The sequence below is a fragment of the Rhinopithecus roxellana genome, chromosome 14, assembly GCF_007565055.1.
Source record: "Rhinopithecus roxellana isolate Shanxi Qingling chromosome 14, ASM756505v1, whole genome shotgun sequence".
NCBI lineage: Eukaryota > Metazoa > Chordata > Mammalia > Primates > Cercopithecidae > Rhinopithecus > Rhinopithecus roxellana.
The window spans coordinates 119466158-119479905 of NC_044562.1; positions in this window are offsets into that span (position 1 = coordinate 119466158).

The following is a 13748-nucleotide window of genomic DNA, read 5'->3' on the forward strand; positions in this document are numbered from 1 at the left end:
TTAGGTCTGCTTGGTGCAGAGCTGAATTCAATTCCTGGATATCCTTGTTAACTTTCTGTCTCCTTGATCCGTCTAATGACAGTGGGATGTTAAAGTCTCCCATTATTATTGTGTGGGAGTCTAAGTCTCTTTGTAATTCTTTTAAGGACTTGCTTTATGAATCTGGGTGCTCCTGTATTGGGTGCATATATATTTAGGATAGTTAGCCCTTCTTGTTGAATTGGTCCCTTTACTATCATGTTGTGGTGTTCTTTGTCTCTTTTCATCTTTGTTGGTTTAAAGTCTGTTTTATCAGGGACTAGGATTGCAACCCCTGTTGTTTTTTGTTTTCCATTTGCTTGGTAGATCTTCCTCCATCCGTTTATTTTCTTTTCTTTAAGAATGTTGAATATTGGCCCCCACTCTCTTTGGGCTTGTAGAGTTTCTGCTGAGAGATCTGCTGTTAGTCTGATGGGCTTCCGTTTGTGAGTAACCCGATCTTTCTCTCTGGTTGCCCTTAACATTGTTTCCTTCATTTCAACTTTGATGAATCTGACAATTATTTTTCTTGGAGTTCCTCTTCTCGAGGAGTATCTTTGTGGCGTTCTCTGTATTTCCTGAATTTGAATGTTGGCCTGCCTTTCTAGATTGGGGAAGTTCTCCTGGATAATATCCTGCAGAGTGTTTTCCAACTTGATTCCATTCTCCCCGTCACTTTCAGGTACACCAGTGAGATGTAGATTTGGTCTTTTCACATAGTCCCATATTTCTTGGAGGCTTTGTTCATTTCTTTTCACTCTTTTTTTCTGTAAACTTCTCTTTTGACTTCATTTCATTCATTTGATCTTCAGTCGCTGATACCCTTTCTTCCAGTTGATCAAATTGATTACTGAAACTTATGCATTTGTCACATAGTTCTCCTGCCATGGTTTTCAGCTCTGTTGGGTCATTTAAGGACTTCTCTACATTGGTTATTCTAGTTAGCCATTTGTCTAATGTTTTTTCAAGGTTTTTAGCTTCTTTGGGATGGGTTCAAACTTCCTCCTTTTGCTCAGAGAAGTTTTATCGTCTGAAGCCTTCTTCTCTCAACTCGTCAAAGTCATTCTCTGTCCAGCTTTGTTCCATTGCTGGCGAGGAACTGCGTTCCTTTGGAAGGGGAGAGGCACTCTGATTTTTAGAATTTTCAGCTTTTCTGCTCCGTTTTTCCCCCATCTGTGTGGTTTTATCTATCTTTGGTCTTTGATGATGGTGATGTACAGATGGGGTTTTGATGTGGATGTCTTTTCTGTTTGTTAGTTTTCATTCTAACAGTCAGGATCCTCAGCTGCACGTCTGTTGGAGTTTGCTTGAGGTCCACTCCAGACCCTGTTTGCCTGGGTATCAGCAGTGGAGGCTGCCGAAGAGGGAATATTGCTGAACAGCAAATGTTGCTGCTTGATCGTTCCTCTGGAAGCTTCATCTCAGAGGGGTACCTGGCCGTGTGAGGTGTCAGTCTGCCCCTACTGGGTGTTGCCTCCCAGTTAGGCTACTCGGGGGTCAGGGACCCACTTGAGGAGGCAGTCTGTCTGTTCTCAGATCTCAAACTCCATGCTGGGAGAACCACTACTGTCTTCAAAGCTGTCAGACAGGGATATTTAAATCTGCAGAGGTTTCTCCTGCCTTGTGTTCGGCTATGCCCTGTCCCCAGAGGTGAAGTCTACAGAGGCAAGCAGGCATCCTTGAGCTGCGGTGGGTTCCACTCAGTTCAAGCTTCTAGGCTGCTTTGTTTACCCACTCAAACCTACGCAATGGCAGGCACCCTTTCCCCAGCCTTGCTGCTGCCTTCCAGTTAGATCTCAGACTGCTGTGCTAGCAATGAGGAAGGCCCCGTGGGCATGGGACCCTCCAAGCCAGGCATGGGATATAATCTCCTGGTGTGCCCTTTGCTAAGACCCTTGGGAAAGTGCAGTATTTGGGTGGAGTGACCCGATTTTCCAGGTGCCGTGTGTCACAGTTTCCCTTGCCTAGGAAAGGGAATTCCCTTACCCCTTGTGCTTCCCGGGTGAGGCAATGCCTTGCCCTGCTTTGGCTCTCGCTCGTTGGGCTGCACTCACTGTCCTGCACCCACTGTCTGACATACCCCAGTGAGATGAACCTGGTACCTCAGTTGGAAATGCCGAAATCACCTGTCTTCTGTGTTGCTCATGCTGGGAGCTGTAGCCTGGAGCTGTTCCTATTTGGCCAACTGCTGCCCTCTCTCTGGAGGATTTTTAATCCATATCCCATATTGGTTTTTGAATTTTTTAAAATTGGTTTTTACCTTTCCCTGCTATCTCCTTGAGTACCTTAATAATCAACCTTCTGAATTCTTTATCTGGCAATTCAGATATTTCATCTTAGTTTGGATCCATTTCTGGGGAGTTGGTGTGATCTTTTGGAAGTGTTATAGGACCCTATTTTCATATTACCAGAATTACTTTTCTGGTTTCTTCTAAGTTGGATATATTATGTTAGTGGAAAATTCTGGAACTCAAGGCCTGCTGTTCATTTCTCTGATCCCATGGGTTGATCCTTTGACGTGGTGCTCTCCCCCATCCCCTAGGGTGGAGCTACTTGGGAGCCAGACTGCAGGGATTGTTATTGCTCTCCTGGGTCTAATCACCCAGTGGGGCAAGATGGCTCCAGACTGGTGGTGGGGAATGTCTGCAAAGACTCCTGTGATTTGTCTTCATGTCTCCCCACTGTGGATACCAGCACCTGCTCTGGTGGAGGTGTCAGAGGAAAGAAGTAGATTCTGTCAGAGTCCTTGGTTTTAGATATGTTTAGTGTGCTAGCTTTCTCAGATGCTGGTTATACTAGCAGTGAAGTCGTCATATGTACACACTCAGGACCTCTGGTTAGCCAGGATGTTTCAAGCAGTGGAAGTAGGTGTTATCTTCTCCTTCCTGGGATTGGAGTTATTCTGTCATGAATTGCTGTAATGGGCTGCATTGGTTGGCCTCCAGCCAGGGGGTGGTGCTTTCAAGAGAGCACCAGCTGCTTTAGTAGTAGGGGGCTCTAAGTTTGCCCTAAGTTGGACGCATAAATATTTTCATTTTTCAGGCAATGGGAAGGGCCATAAAGCTCCAAAGAGTTTCTGTATTTTGTGTTTGGTTCCCAGGGCAGGTAGAGAATTGCCATCAAGTGAGGACAGGGTTAGGCAAGTCTGGGCTCAGGCTCTTCTTGGAGGGGCTGCGGGGGCTTGCTGTGGCTATTGTGGGAGAATGGGGAATGGTTCTCAAGCCAATGGGATTATATTCCATAGGAGACCTTGGCTGCCTCTGCTGTTTCATATAGTTTGCCAGGGAAGTGGGGGATAGCTGGTAGCAAGAGGCCTCATCCAGCTTCCACACAGTTGGTGAGACCAGTTTCACTCCTGCAGTGCCCTGTTGAGAACCTGCCTAAGGGTGTGAGCTTCCCTGCTGAAAAAGCAAGCATGGCTTTCAGACCTTGACCCTCCCTGTCTGCTGACTCCTTTGGCGGTGTCTCCTGTGCTTCTGTACTCATACCTTTAGCACTCCCACTCATCCCCTGGATTCTGCTCAAGAAAATTTGTGCCTAGTCGAAACCACTACCAATTTTAGTTGGAAGATTCCTTCACCCTTCGAACACCCTTCCTAATTCTGCTGGCTACTTCCCCCAAGAACCCCTGTGATGTATAATCAGAGATTGCTTCCCTGGGCTCAAGCTGAAGACTGAGAGTGTTTGCAAGGTACTTCATGTTGGTGCTTCTACTTTTATATTTATCATGACTCCTTAAATCAATTTCAGCCCTAGGTAAGGTTAAATCCTTTCTCCCTGATCTGTATTTTCAGATTCCCCAGTGGGGATGTGTGTTCAGAGGCAGATTTTCCCCATCTCACACTTGGGGAACTCACAGTTTCTTGCTTGTTTCACAGAATTTGCAGTGGTATGCTGCTCCTTTCAAAGGATCTGTGAATAATGTAAATTTTCCTGGTACGTTCCTGTGGTGGTTCTTGGGGCAAATGTGAGTCTCCACATGCTGTTCTGTCTGTCCAAGTGGGAGCTGCATGTTAGCCTTGTCTCCTATCTGCCATCCTCCCAAACTATTACCTCTGTACTATCTAATTTTTTTTTTTTCTTATAGGGTTGTTTGAGCTACTTATGTAGTCTGCTTATTAATCCCTTGCCAGATGGGAAGTTTGCAAATATTTTCTCCCATTTTGTGGGTTATTTCTTCACTTTGTTGATTGTATCTTTTGCTGTACAGAAGCTTGTTTACTTGATGTGATCCTATTTGTCCATTTTTGCTTTGGTTATGTGCACTTGTGGGGTATATTGCTCAATAATTTTTGCCCAGACCAGTGTCCTGGAGATTATTTCCCAAGGTTTTCTGATAGTAGTTTTATAGTTTGCAGTCTTAGATTTAAGTATTTAATCAATTTTTATTTGAGTTTTGTACATATGAGAGATAGATGTCTAGTTTCATTCTTCTGCATATGGGTTTCTAGTTTTCCCAGAACCACTTATTGAAAAGATTGTCTTTTCCCCAGTGTATGTTTTTGGCACCTTTGTCAAAAATGAGTTCACTGTAGGTGTGCAGATTTGTTTCTGAGTTTTCTCTTCTGTTTCTTTGGTTATGTGTCTGTTGTTATGCCAATACCAGGCTCTTTTGATGACTGTAGCTCTATAGTATAATTTGAAGTCAAGCAATGTGATTTCCTCAATTTTGTTCTTTTTGTTTAGGATAGCTTTGACTATTCTGGGTCTTTTGTGGTTTCATATACTTTTTTTTCTATTTCTATGAAGAATATCATTGGTATTTTGATAGGGAAACATTGAATCTATAGATTGCTTAGGGTACTATGGACATTTAAACAAGATTAATGCTTCCAATCTAAGAATGTGGAATATTTTTCCATTTTTGGTGTCCTCATCAATTTCTTTCATCAGTGTTTTTTAGTTTTTATTATAGAGATCTTTTATTTCTTTGGTTAATTCCTAGGTATTTGATTTTATGTGTGACTATTGTAAATGAGATTAGTTTTTAATTTCTTTCTCCGGTTATTCACTGTTGGCATATAGAAATGCTACTGGTTTTTGTATGTTTATTTTGTATCCTGCAGCTTTACTGAATTTGTTTATCAGTTCTAATACTTTTCTTGTGGAGTCTAGGTTTTTCCAAATATAAGATCATATCATCTGCAAACAAAGATAATTTAACTTCATTCTTTCCAATTTGAATTTCCTCTCTTTCATTTTTCTATTGCTTCCATGGTACTAGAAGTCCAACATAGCACAGAAATTTCAGTACCATGTTGAATTAACAGTGGTGGCAGTGGGCATCCTTTTCATGTTCCAGATCTTAGAGGAAAGGCTTTCAGTTTTTTCCCATTCAATATATTAGCTGTTGGTCTGTCATATATGGTTTTTATTATGTTGAGGTACATGCCTTCTATCCTCAGTTTTTGAGGTTTTTTTTTTTCATCATGAAGAGATCTTGAATTTTATCAAATGCTTTTTCAGCATCAATAGAATTTATCACCTGATTTTTATCCTTCATTCTCTTGATATAGTGAACCACATTGATTGACTTGCATGTGTTGAGCCATCCTTGCATTCCAGGGATAAATCCCACTTGGTCATGATGGAGGATCTTTCTAATGTGTTGTTGATTTCAGTTTGCTAGTATTTTGTTGAGGATTTTTGCATCAATATTCATCAGTAACATTGGCCAGTAGTTTTCTTTTTTTGATGTGTGTTTGTCTGGTTTTATTTTCAGGGTAATGTTGGCCTCACAGAATGAATTTGGAAGTATTCACTCCTCCTCTATTTTTTGGAATAGTTTGAGTAGGATTGATATTAGTTCTTCTTTAAATGTTTGATAGAATTCAGTAGTGAAGGGCCAGGTCCTGGGCCTTTCTTTACTGGGAGACTTTTTATTACAACTTCAATCTCATTACTTGTTATTTGTCTCTGCAGGTTTTGGATTTCTTCCTGGTTCAATCTTGCTAGGTTGTATGTATCTAGGAATTTGTCCTTTTCTTCTAGATTTTCTAATTTATTAGCATATAGTTGCTCACAGTGACCACTAATGATCCTTTGAATTTCTTCAGTATCAATTGTAATGTCTCCTTTTTCATTTTTTATTTTATTTATTTGGATCTTCTTTCTCTTTTTTTCTTAGTCTGGCTAAAGTTTGTCCATTTTGTTTAACTTTTAGAAGAACAACTTTTTGTTTCATTGATCTTTTGTATTGTTCATTACAATTTTATTTGTTCTCTGACTTTACTTTTTTCCTACTAAATTTGGGTTTGGTTTTCCCTTTTTCATTCCTTAAGATGCATTGTTGGATTATTTATTTGACGTTTTTCCCTCTTTTGATGTAGGCACTTATAGCTATAACTTCCCTCTTTATACTGCTTTTTTTTTTATATCTGATATGTTTTGGTATGTTGTGTTTCCATTATAATTTGTTTCAAGAATTTTTCAGTTTTCTTCTTAATTTCTTCATTGACCTACTGGTCTTTCAGAAACATATTGTTTAATTTCCATGTATTTGTATAATATCCAAAATTATTCTTGTTATTATAGTCTTATTCCACAGTGGTCAGAGAAGATACTTGATATTATTTTAGTTTTTTTTTTGAATGTTTTAAGATTTGTTTTGTGACCTAACATGTGGCCTATCCTTGAGAATGATCCATGTACTGAGGAACAGAATGTGTATTCTGCAGCCATTGGATGAAATGTTTTATAAATATCTATTAGATTCCTTTGGTCTATAATGCAGATTAACCCTGATATTTCTTTGATTTTTCTGATTTGAAGATCTGTCCAGTGCTGAAACTGGCATGTGGAAGTCTCCAGGTATTATTGTATTGGAGCCTATTTCTCTCTTTAGCTCTGATAATATTTGCTTTATATATCTGGCTTCCCCAGTGTTGATTGTATATTTAAAATTTTAAATTGTTATATCCACTTGTTGAATTGAGCCCTTTATTATTACGTAGTGACCTCCTTTGTCTCTTGTTATGGTTTTGGCCTTGGAATCTATTTTGTCTAATATAAGTATAGTGACTACTGTTCTTTTTTGGTTTTCATTGGCATGAAATATCTTTTTCCATCCCTTTATTTTCAATCTGTGTATGTCTTTATAGGTGAAGTGTGTTTCTGATAGCCAACAGATTAATAGGTCTCGTTTTTTCATCCATTCATCCAGTGTATGTCTTTTGATTGAAAAGTTTAGTTCATTTGCATTCAATGTTATTATATTCAATGTTATTATTGACAAGTAAGGACTTACTCCTGCCAATTTGTCATTTGCTTTCTGTTCATTTTGTGGTCTTCTTTTCCTCTTTCATTTCTTCCTGTCTTCTTTTTATTGAAGGTAATTTTCTCTGGTGATATGATTTAATTTTTTGCTTTTTATTTTTTGTGTGTTCATTGTATGTTTTTTGGTTTGATGTTACCATGATGCTTGCTAATACTATCTTATAACCTATTATTTTAAACTTATAACAACACTGTTTGCATAAACAACAAGCAAAAGGGAAACTAATAAAAACTCTATACTTTAACTTTGTCCCCCTGCTTTGTAACTTACATTGTTTCTGTTTATATTTTATTGTACTGAATGTCTTGAAAATTTGTTGTAATTATTATTTTTGATCAGTTCATCATTTATTTTCTCTATCTAGGAGAAGAGTAGTTTACACAGCACAGTTACAGTATTATAATATTCTGTGTTTTACTGTGTGCTTTCTATTACCAGTAAGTTTTGCACCTTCAGGTGATTATTTATTGCTCATTAATGGGATGATTGATGGAGCTTTCTATTGTGTCATCTTGTTCCACCTCGCTCTCTCCTTTTCTATTTTTGGTTTTATAGAGAAAGGTTTAAATTTTTGTTCAGATGCTTAGACATGTACCAGTAACTTCATAATAACCTAATACATATTTCTAAAAGTGGACTATCTGTTGGTAACTTACTATAAACAACATCAAGATCAGCAAGTAACTTTGATCTCTTTTGTCTGTCACAGCCTCTAATTTGAAGTAAAATCCTTTTATTCAGAGTTAATTTTTATCAGATGTCGAGTTTATTCTATTTTTCACCTAATCTCACCATTATTTCCTAATTTTTGGTATTTGTACTCTCTATTGTCAGATCATTCAGGCGTTACATAACATACAGTTTCCAGCCCAGTGGCTCATGCCTGTAAGCACTTTGAGAGGCCAAGGCAGGCAGATCACCTAAGGTCGGGAGTTTGAGACCAGCCTGGCCAACATGGCAAAACCCCCTGTCTACTAGAAATACCAAAATTGGCTGTGCGTGGTCATGGGCACCTGTAGTCCCAGCTACTCGGGAGGCTGAGGCAAGGGAATTGCTTGAACCCAGGAGATGGAGGTTGCAGCGAGCCGAGATTGCGCCACTGCACTCCAGCCTGGGTGACAGGGTGAGACTCTGTCTCAAAACAAAACAAACAAACAAAATGTAATAATGTAGTTTCTTTATAGCCATCCTTTAGTTGTAGTCTTTAGTTCTTCAGATAAATACGTATTTAATGCTCACTACCAATCTTTAGATCAGTGTTTTCTGGTTATATTCGTTGACTCAAGTTTAATCTTTAATAGCCTTCTTCATGAAGGGCTCTTAGGAATAGTATTCCCTGAAGTCTTGCTTATTCGTAACTGTTTGTGAACTTTATACCCGAGGACCAATTTATCTGGATATAAAATCCTTGGTTCCCAGCTTATTTAATTTCTATAAAGTGAAAAACTACGTTCCCTATCGCAACCTTTCTTTTCCTAATAAAACTAATCACTATCATGTGAGTATAACTACCTTTTCCTGACTTATCTTTATAGTTTTGCCACCTAAGTATGCATTCCTATACTAATATTTTAATTTTGCTTTTCAAAAACTTTATAGAAATGAAACCATGTAGTGTGTATTTTTTGTGACTTAAAAAAATTTAAAATCAAATTCAAAATCACATTTGTGAGATTCACCCATATTGTTGCATATGGCTGTATTTCATCTTAATTGCTATATAGTATTCCATTGAATGGATATGCAATAATTTATCTATTGTATTGTTGATGAATATTTAGATATTATAAATTATGATATTTAAAATATCCTGAACATGTTTTTCAGGGTGGAATTGACTGGAGTGGATTTCTTGAGTCGACTTCCTAAGTCAAAGAGTCATAGAATATGTATAATTTCAACTTGACCAGACAAAATAAAACGCTTTCCATAGTGGTTGTAGCAATTCACATTTTCATCAGTAGCCTGTGAGAGATAGCCTCTTAGAATTGGAAGAACACTTGGAAAGCATCTATTTTAACTCATTTTAAATATGATAAAATTAGTTTATCATATTTAAAATATGAGTAGCTGCAGCTACTTGGGAGGCTGAGGCAAGGGAATTGCTTGAACCCAGGAGGCAGAGGTTGCAGTGAGCCGAGATCACACCTCTGCACTCCAGCCTGGGCAACAGAGTGAGACTCCGTCTCAAAACAAAACAAAACAAAACAAACAAACAAAAAGTAACAACATAGTTTCCCTTGTAGTGTGTATCACACTTCATCATTTTAAATATGATAAAATGAGTTTTCCGTTGGTCGCAAGTGACTGATTTGAAATTCCATCGTGGTCAGTGATCACTTTGGGTGTAAATTCCTGATCTGGCTTTTCACTTCAGCATTGTTTCTGTGACATTTTGATGGTAAAGGAATGGATTAAAAATGATCAAAATGAGTGCAAAATCTCAAGAAATTTTTCGGCCATACAGGAGCTTGAGCTACACATAACTCAAATGTACACAAGACTCTCACTGTTACGGAAAAGTACAATATCGATATGTTGATAAACTCCATATTAATAAAAGGTTGATTTGTTCTACTTTCTGCTTATAAAGGTAGGCAAATACATAATGCATTTAAAAAGATTTTATTAAAATATTTAGTGGAAGTAATTATGCTTAAAGGAGAATTATTTAAATGGCTTATTTATTTAATTATTTATGTAAAATACTGTACTATGCAAAGATATGGGTAAATTATAGGTGTAACTCTAATATTTAATGTTTTTCATTGTTCTCTGCTTATTTCATGGTATTTCTCTTTTACAGTTCTTGCAGATATGTTATATCTCTTATTTTCCTTTTATCCTTTGCATAATACATGTTGTACAGTAGGCAATTAATATTTATTGAACATGTGATTCTTCTAATATCTTCTCACACAGTACACAGCAAGTCTAGAGTCAAAATTGTAGAATTGACTGGGGCTGGGGTTGAGCTTCATAAATATTTCCAAGGACCATCGAAAGGGGTACAGAAGGTTTCTCAGAAATTATGACTGTGAGTTGAGGAAACATGTTTTTGTAACCTAATGGCTTTTGGTATGAAATCAGATTGGTAAAATGAAAAAGCTAAAATTCTTTTATGATCCTCATTTAGTGCAAGCATAATTAACAATGTAAAGAATAAGTTGAAAATTCACAAGAGATTATTTTGAAAGGATCAGAAGGTTTCTCAAAGTAAGTCCTTATGGCTTCAAATCAATGTCCAATGAACTTGAAAAGAGTTGATGAGTTAAACTAACTAAATAAAAACCAAAACTTTCAGATTCTAACTGCCATCTCCACAAAAGATGGCAGAACTTGGCATGTGGATTTCCCAGCTAATGAGCACATGCCATAAATTGCTATGGCTCTTGTACACAGAAGCTGCAGTGAATGGTGAGGAAAGCGTTCCTTTCTTATCAGCACAGGGACAATAGCAAATGTAATTACAGCTTTCTGTCAGCTGTGCTTGAAAATAAATTTCTACTTAGAGCTGTATGGAGGAGGCTATTGTGACTATTTGGGGCCTTCTAAACATTTGTACTTGGAGAAAATTGTTTTGGAAGAAATAAGGAATTACTCTCCTTAAATGTGACCTGTAGGGTTTATGGCTCTTGTAGGATTATCAGTCTCATTATTTTATGCTCCATGGGAAATAAGAGTCTCTTCTTTGCTCACCTTTATTCTGTTTGACCTTAAATATTTACATAAGTATATAAATGTCTTTCTTCATTAACAAAATTGAAAGACAGGCATACACATAGACTGATCATTTCAACTGGCTTGTAATAATATATACTATCTAGGCCAGGCATCATGGCAACACACTTGTAATCCCAGCATTTTGGGGGGCTGAGGCAGGCAGATCTCTTGAGGCCAGGAGTTTGAGACCAGTCTGGCCAACATGGTGAAACCCCACCTCTACTAAAAATACAAAACTAGCCAGGCGTGGTGGTGCATGCCTGTAATCCCACTTACTCTGGAGGTTGAGGCAGAAAAATGGCTGGAACCCAAAAGGCAGAGGTTGAAGTAAGCCAAAATTGTACCACTACACTCCAGCCTGGGTGACAGAGTGAGACTCTGTCTCAAAAAAAACAAAAAACAAAAGCCTAATATATATGTATATTTATGATTACGTGTGTTATGATGTACATAATTTATAACTAATATATGCTTATATAAAGTATAATAATGCAAATACTGTATTATAGGTTCATTAAAATATTGCTTCAGGAACACAATTGCTTTGTTTGTGTGAATCTTATATTGGTGAATTACTTTAGTGAGCTAGAGGGTAATATTATTTAATTTGGTGCTTAAAAATTCTGAAGTGTACCTAGATTCTTCCAGGCCATGGCATGAGTCTACTAGCAGTTGAAAAACACACTGTGTTTTGAACCCATTGGGTCAGAGATTCCTTTTTTATGATCTTGGCAGAAGTAGAAAGGAAACTTTCAAGGCTGACCAACTCCAGGAATGTCAGGCATACACTGTTTCTTATCATCTGTTGTGGTTTTAATGTTGAAGCAGGGATCTATTTTTTTGCACTTTTGAGATAGTATTCTTCCCCTTATTCACCATTATCTCAAATGTAATGCACTGTGTTCTAGTCGCTTTTTTATTATTTATTTATTATTTATTATAATTTATTAATTTTATTTATTTATTTATTTCAGTCTACAGGCATTTTGGTCTCAGCAATTAAAAGGACGTTTGTGAAATTTAACAATTGGTTTTGTGTCACATCATAAAAAGTTCTTCAAAATTGACCTACCTGGCTATCCGTCTTTTTGTCTTTTGAGATACTAAAAAATAGGCAAACACAAGGAAGACTGCAACGGAAATTTAATAGCTTCATATAGACACATGCGCATGTCCATGCATGGACATGTCCATGCATTGGACATGTTCATTGGACATTGAATAGTTTTCGATTTTTATACTCTTACATACATTTATGTATCTATAATATTTTAACATATACATAATGCATAGACATAAGTGCTATAATATATACATAAACAGTATCATTTATTTTTATGCATTTTGTGTTTTTTGTTATTTATGGAAGTAGATATTAGATTTAATTCTTTCTTGCTCTTTCCCTCTTTTGGAGTCTGTCTTTTGCTCTGTAAGAGTGTCCTGTGTCTGTCTCTTGGGAACGCTGTGTCTGTCTGTCTCTGTCTCTGTCTTGCTCTGTCTCCCACTTTCTCTCTCCATCTTTCTGTCTCTCTCTATCTGTCTTTGTCACTTTGTTTCTCTGTCGCTCTTTGCTTCTGTCTCTAGATACAGAGTGTATCTAACCCCAGAAAAATCATTCATTCCTTTTTTTCAAATGTATTGGCTTTAATTTTTACTGTCTTACGATTTTTTAAAAAAAAATCTCAGAAGTATCTTTGTAATCATTTCAGTGGCCACATTGGAAGGTAAATTATTCTGTTAAATAATCATTATTCACTGGGGAAGGAACATTTACTCTAATGGTTCCCCAATTTTCAGTTTAAAAAATTAAACTGTTTGTGCAGATATACTTCCTTGGAGGAAAATGTAATCACCATTACAAAGAACATAGGAAATATCTGGCTACATTATGATGTGAATTGCTATCATTTTAGGCAATATTATTTAAATGAACGAAGAAGAAACTCAAACATGTTCGTAGCAACGTTTGAGGTAGCAAATAATACTTTCTCAATTTCTTGTTCTTTCCCTGAACCATTGCCCCAACAGCTGTTACTTATCTTCTTCAACTTGACCTCTTCAAGTTAAATCAGTCCTTTAACTTGGTTATCAGCTGGTGTGCCATGTCAAATAGTATACTAAAACCCCTTCACAGGCATGCCAACAGGTGCTATGTAAGATGAAAATGTATTTTTACCAATATTGTCATGGCAGTGTCTACCAGAGGGATCATTGTACTGTCTTGGTCATGTGATAAGGGTGGAGCTAACTACAACCTCCTTTACATAACCAGTAAGAAGCATAGCATGTTGGCAAGAGGAATGGCATGTTTACTGAAGCACAGTGCTGGGTATTAATGCTGAAACGACCTCCCAACTGGTCCCCCTGCCTTCACACTTGCCACTCCCTCCCCACCCTTCATCTTTCAAAGGCCAACTGGACTGATCTCCTTAAGGCCTAAATCAGATCATGTTGATTTCCTGTTCTAAATCCTTCAGTGACTTTTTCCCTGAAACTTTTCTTTTCCCTGAAAAGAAAAAGTTTTCCCTGAAACTTTTTCTTTGCCCAGATGTGCTCCACTTAGGGATTGCAAACTGACAGTTCACAGTCTAAATGCAGCCGTCAAATAGGTATTATTGGACTCTCCCAATGTTTCAAAATGTTGAATTTTCAGAAGAAAATTGAACTATTTACCATGGCCTGAAATACTTGCCACTGTCTACCTCCCTGACCTCAACCTTTCTGTGCTGCA